At 40.2% G+C, this 7,201-nt stretch overlaps 1 pseudogene; it reads right to left on the reverse strand.

The window, feature by feature from the left end:
- Positions 1–1,233: 1,233 nt before the first annotated feature.
- On the reverse strand, positions 1,234–6,956 carry LOC111975072 (uncharacterized; annotated as a pseudogene).
- Between the last annotated feature and the right edge of the window lie 245 nt (positions 6,957–7,201).

Here is a 7,201-nt window from a genome sequence, read left to right on the forward strand (position 1 = left end):
TGTAGATGTCACATCTGCTCCTGCAACGCCCTCTACTGCTCATCCCGTGTCTCCTTGACCTGCCACCAGTCCCCCAGTACTCTTTCCCTCTCCCTCTCTCTCTCTGTGTGTGCGATTGTGTGAGCGGAGACAGGTGTGCTGGAGTCAGAGCAGATCCCCACCAGCTGCAACCTGTTCCATAAACAAGACCTCTACAAATACTCAGCCCTGCCACTTCCACGCTGCCAGATCGTAATCTCTGCCCAGTCAGTCTACGCTTCTAGCTATTTGTTACAATTCAGATCCTGTCACCCTGCTGTGCCTGTTTCCCTGCCTGACGCTGTTTCCCTCTCCGCTATAGTTCTGCCCACTCTGACTCTAGTCCCTGTCTCCTGTCCCACGTCTCGTCATTCTGCTACTGTGTCCTGGATTCCCCATACTAGTAGTCCCTTGGATTCCCCCCGGATCTGCTTACCCTGTCTCAAACCCTCTCGCTCCAGCCTCAGTCTCTGCACCTGGTCTCCAGCAACCCGCCCGAGCTTCCCCTGACCTGCACTCCATCTTCCCCCTGTGTTCCAATAAATACCTTGTTTACTTCATCCCCGTCTCCTTGTCTGAGTCTGCTCTTGGGTTTCCCTGTTCCACTCCGCGTAACAGTAGAAAATAGTCAAAATAAAGAAAAACCCCGGAATGAGTAGGTGTGTCCAAACTTTTGACTGATACTGTACACTGTAAAAAATTGACTGTAGAAATGACAGTAAATCAACGGCAAAAAAGTTGCCAGTAAAGGTACTGTAAAACATCAGTGATTTACTGTAAATTAGAATTACAACATGTTGCTGTAGATGTACTACAATAACTTACCGTTTATAAATAACAACAATTTGCTGTATTTTTACAGTACCTGTACACCTTTCTAATTACAATATATTATTGTGCTTCTATTTCACAGTAATTACTTGTAGCTACGAAATGTACAGGATTTACTTGGCAACTCGAATTGCCGTTAAATTACTGTAATTTATTTTACCGTTTTTTTGCTGTAAAACGAGTAATCTGTTGTATGTGCTTTTACAGTAACATATGACATTTACAGATAAAATATGCCAATAGTACAGTACACTTCTAAAACATTCGCATTACCAAAACAAGTAAACACAATACAAATAATATGTTCTTAAGCATGGTTTAATGTAAACAAACCAACAAAGTGACAAACACATTCAATTATTTCCCATAGTACAACTTCACCGTTGCTCGGTGGGAAATACCAATAAACTGTAGCCAAATCGGCCGCATCACAAACGCCTCACTTACAAACCTATACCTTTCCCCTAGCACCTAGCAAAAAGTGTACATCTGAAAATGATTAATCAGGACAGAATAAAATTGTTAATCTTAACAGTATTGGTATGACATAACTTCACAAAATCAAGCATTAGTTAGGATGGATGCAACCACCCCATCTACAAAACTGAGAAACATCTTCCTTTACAAATTGAAAAATGTGTGTAATGTGTAATGATATTCTAGCTTCTATGCAACATAAAATAATGATAGTTGGTCAGAAGGCTATTCAGCAATCAGATGCAAAGCCAATTCTTTCAACAAAAAGGTGTAAAATGTGTCAAAGGTTTCAAATGTATCAATCTTCAAAATAGATCAAGGTCCTGAATAAGGTGCATGTGTATAACTGTTCCAGCATAGAAAGTGACAGAATTACAGATAAGAAAGGCACTGGTATAGTGTATGTATCTTAGCTTTTGAAATAAAAATAACCTTTCAGACACAGGTAACTCAAAAGTCGCATTACCTCGCTTTACGCTCAAAAAAAGAAAAAAATGTATCTTGTTTTGTACTAAGGCCTACTTTCAACAGAGTTTTGTGCAACATGTCTGCCTGGCCTATTCTTAGGAGGTTTGTCATTACCTTCACTCCCAGGTTAAACACAGAGTAGCATTACTTCCTCAACAATGTGTCAATTTCAGGGCATACTTGATAATTTTCAAACACTTAAGGTGTAAAAACACACAAAAAAAGTCAACCCTAGTTACAAACCAAACTTACTTGCGCAGGTCACAATTTACTAAAATACATTAAATGTATGCCCAAGAGGAACTAGCCTGTAGCTGTTCAAAGTCCATTATCTTCCTGAGCAGAGTACGGAGATGTACATTAATTGTGTGTCACTTCTTCTCCACTACCTTCCCGCTTTTCTTGCTGACAACCTCTGCTGTGGCGGTCTTTGAGCCAGTGGATGGATTGATTCCAGCAAAACATCTGTGAAAATAAAGAGCACATCCAGACAACATTTTTGAAAGATGATTAGATCCCCTGATGTCTTCAATAGTGTCTGAAGTGTGCTGCATTACCTCTGTACATTGTCCCCAGTTCAAATAATGCCCTCACATTATGTGTTTATGCTATGACAAAGGAGCCTTTCAAACTTGTCAACATATCTTGATTCAATGAACCTGCCAAACCAAGCTGTGATACAAAATGCTTAAGTTTAAAGCCCCCCCCCCCACCATGGAATTCTCCCAAAGAGGAAGCATCTTTTTGTTTACCTTTGGATGAACTCCAGGGTGAGTGAAGCCTCCTCTTGGTACTGCAGATTGAAGATGTAGAATGAGGCAAGAAAAGCTGCTAGCACTGCCACAAAGTTGGAGTGGACCGACATCATGACCACCTTCTCCATGCTTATCATCCATTGGGCAGCAGTCATTGTGTCACCTGAAATCAGATCACATTTATGTTTCACAATTACCTCTGTGAAACATTGCTATTGTAAGGCACTGTCTAAAAACAATTACTCACACAGAAAGTCTTATTGGATACACTACCTTCAACAATCAGTCTTGGTGAGTCCAGCAGGGGAATTGATCACACCTGAAATATATAAAACAACACATTCTATAACTTCAATTCACATATTTTGAACATTTGGCACATCATCATTTTAAACTTKTAAAACACATAGAACATTATTATCTCATGCATAAGATGCAGATGAATGTAAAACTCACATCGGCCTGTAGAAGGAATGCATCCGCCCTTTCTTTGAAATGGGCCATCAGCAGAAGGACAACACAAGGGCCAACTGCAGTCGCTCCACCCTTTTCAAACCTTGACAGGATGTACCGAACCTCTTCATTTGTTGGTTATTCTATTATAATCTTTCCTTTTTCTGCCATCGTTGCATACATTCTTTCCAGGATTGAGACATCTGTCAGTAACTTGAAGTGGTTGTAGAGTTCCTTCTGTGTGAAAAGGTATGGCCACTTACTCCTCAGCTCGGCTAGTTTAGATGCTGGGCTAGTGTTGATGGCACAGCGCTGTAAGTAAAATGTTGCTTGCATGAGCTGCGAGAGTTGTACTCTGTCACCTCCTGCCGGCCCTTCTCTGGAATAAAGCTGCTCCATTTCCTCACGCTTTGCCTCCAAAGTTTCTTCCGTTTCTTCTGTGGGAAAGTCAGGCTGCCATCTTACATACCCATATTTGTCAGTTGACCCTCTTGCACTGACTAACGTCGATGAGCCTGAGAGTGTTTTTCTCATTCTTAGCCGTACCAGAGGATTATCACGATTCTTATGCTCAACGTGTGTTTTCATCTGATTTAAGAGGGATCCATAGCCACTCCCAATTGTAGTGCCATCTTTCATTGTGCCAGCGAAACTTTTCGGGTACTATTGTACYGCAATCTGCTCTGGTCGGATTAAGCTCAATAACTCTCATTGCATCTACTGTAATTCTCACCATCTCTCTTCGTTCTCCCGGGGTTGGCTGTTTGCCTCTGGCGATGGCTGATCTCAGGTTCATGGACATCTTGCCCCAAGGGACAGTGAAGTTCTCCGGCCAGATGGCCAGGTCTACGGTACCGGTCATACTGGTTGTTGACCGGGTTGTGCTGGATGTGGAGGATGACTGTGAAGGGGAAGGGCTTGATGACTCAAATGTTGATATATCCATGATGGTACCAGCTGTCACTCCTTGCTGGTCCTGGAAGTAAAATAGTTGCTCAACTCAGAAATCTAAAGTAATAAAATTCCAAACATTTCATCTGAACTGTACAATACTTGTAAATCTTTTAGCAAAATGTAATATCTTCAAATCTCAATGCATTTAGCAACTTCCGGCATTGTATTGGTCTGATGTGCTCCTATAGGTCTTCTTCTTAAAGAAATTGAAGGTCTGGCTTTCCCTCTACTCCCACACTTGCTAGCTTGTCCGGGAGGGATGAAAGTGTTTACTCAGGCAAATCTGGTAGGTACTGACAATACTGCCTCTCTTATCTCATCTCCTAGCGCTGTCATGGCTCTACAACAAAGGGAAAGAATGATGAAGGATCATCATTGATTTGACAAATAACTTGTACTCTACTAAGGGGTAATAATCAAGAAGGTCTTCATGCTTAATGCAGATCAATTTTGAGTCCTGGGCTACTCCTGTAAGGCAGTGAATACCTAAATCAACTAGCTGCACAGCCTACTGCAACTCTAAAACAGAATGGAGCAATGGACCAGCATCAACTTAATCTCACCCATTTGCAATCCATCCTCGTCTTTCCCAACATACATTCCCTTTCTGTACTTTGMGCATTTGACAGRGATATCATTTGAAACAACTGTGTTGTCAGATTTTAAGTGAAATGCAGCGACTGAATCCTCAATCTTCTTGTTGTAATCACTGGCGTAAAAATGTGTTCCCTTTTCTACCTGAATGTGAGGCGGAAATAAACTGCCAGGACTTACATAGGCTTGGAACAGTTGGTGTCTCTCTGCTAGAGTCCCACGTAGATTCTTAAAGTTGTGCAATTTCCATTCACCAAGTGTTTTATTTATAGGGACATACTGGGCAAAGCACTCTTTCCCAGATTCATTAGTGCCTAAATACAAGGGCACAGGTTCAACATAATTGAAAGTGTTTTTAAAGATAGTTCGTAAAGAACCATTACAGGCCTTGAGAAGATCCTCCTTTGGAGCGCTTCGATTTCATGTTTTATATCATTCTCCGGAATGCCAAGTACACTCAACCTCTCCTTGAGCTTTGAAAGAAGATGTGATTGACCAAGGTCATGAATATCTTGAAATTCMTCAATAATAGACTGAATGACAGAGACAGGTAACAATAACTTTGCCTGAAGCTTTAAATAAAACAGTGTACGATTTTTTTAAAAGAGAGCTTCATCAACACTGTCAATGGGGCCGTCTGCTTCTAGGTCCTCGGAAAAGTCATTATCTGTAGACACACCAGGGGTCTCAGTAAGATTTTCAGTTTGTGTTTCCAACACTGTCTCAAATGCATGTTTGACAGAGCTATTTTTGTGTGTTCTGGATATATGAGACGCAAATGTAGATTTAACAGCTGTTTTTGTGTGTTCTGGATATATGAGACGCAAATGTAGATTTAACAGCATATGTTTTTTCACATCCCATAAAAAGGCAACTGATTTCTCTGCCCACTTGCAAATTATCCTTCAAATGAGAAATAATTCAGTCAAATGTAAACATCTGAACTGACAAATGTCTATTGGGCAAATCAACATTTTGTCTGCTGGTTGAAATTGAGCACTTTTCACAGACCTTTAATATCCCTTGTGGTCTCTGTATAAGGGAGACTTAAAGGCAGTAAATTGCCTGAATGCATGGGAGCATTTGGGCATGCAGCAACTAAAAGAGCAATTGGGTGCATTTTTATGAAGTTTCATGTGCTGTACGAATGATACTACTGTATTAGATTCATGCATACACGATTTGCACTGAAACATTTTAACTGTCTAAGGTTGATTCTGGGTAATAAAAAAACTAAACAAATCAGCTGTCTCAGTTCAAGCTGCAGTAGCCTGTACTTATTTCTACAATCCAAATCCCCAAAATACAAGTTATATAAACAATTAAATTCAGAATAGCAAGCTAACATTCGTGGCTGAGAATAGTTCACCTAAATTCACCTCAAATGAAAGCTATAATGCAGCTAGCTCACCAACGGACAGACAGATTGATTACACATTTGAACCATCAAGCCATAACTGACATAACGAAAATATATCTAGAACCTATTCCATCTTGATTCAAACAACGTTTCAATATTTAGCTAAGAGAGGGCACAGCTAGCTATTAACTCACATACAATTTTTTTGGGGGGGGGAAACAGAACATGGAATAGACTATTAATTGCAACAGTTTTCGACTGAAGGCTCGCAAAGACACTTCACGTTTTCAAACTGATACATGGGTTCCCGATGCTAAATGTTCTGTCAAAATTCACCAAATGTCATGTAGCCTACTGACCGCAATTGCAGATGTTCACTTCCATGACGAGACTGCCCGGGCATGTGGAAAGCATGATGTACCCAAATGGCCAATTCTTTACAGTAGGCTATGTGATTCTGTTGGCTATTTTTCATTGGGAGCCGTAACTTTGTGAGAAATTGTCTTCTCGTTGTATGGCTGTTGAATGTAAAATATGATTTAACCCACCTGATGGCTGCTTCAGTGTAGAGGTCTTGTACAAGAATTCACCTGAAAAGACAGCGCAATCCCATAATCCAATGGGCAGGACTAACCGTTATTAGCTGTAAATCATCATGCCTGTATTTTGTTTGCGTGACATTTACTGTAACATTCACTGTTAAAAACTGTAATCGTTCAGCGACCCAAGATGCATTGCAGTCTACAATATTATATCGTTAATGGATAAAACAGGGAATTACTGTGCGTTTTTACTGTAAAAACTACAGCAATTTGTTACAGCAATTTGTTATAGTATATATATATATATATATATATATATATATATATATATATATATATATACATCCAATATATATATATTGGATGTATTTAACCCCTTATTTTAGGCACTAAACTATCTCAATATATACTTCCATTCATTTTTTAAAACTGATACCCAGCTACCTTCAGACTAGTCTTGTGAGGCTTGTGGACGTCCTTGTGAGCGTCCTTGTGGGCGTACATGTTCATGAGAGACTCACCTTTCCATAGAGGGGTCATATTATTCACAGACAAAAGTTGGTAGATCGGCTGTACTGACTTCAGACAAGTCCCATGACGCAACGCAGAACACCATCATGTTCGTGAGAGTCTGAACTTTCTATAAAGGCGTCATAATAGTAGGCCAAACTGTTCATAAGCCACAGACCAGACGTCTTCTAGAGAAGACCAATTTTTGGGATGTTTCATTGTCTGACAAACACCTCTGT

Source organism: Salvelinus sp. IW2-2015, linkage group LG15 (genome assembly GCF_002910315.2).
Source record: "Salvelinus sp. IW2-2015 linkage group LG15, ASM291031v2, whole genome shotgun sequence".
NCBI lineage: Eukaryota > Metazoa > Chordata > Actinopteri > Salmoniformes > Salmonidae > Salvelinus > Salvelinus sp. IW2-2015.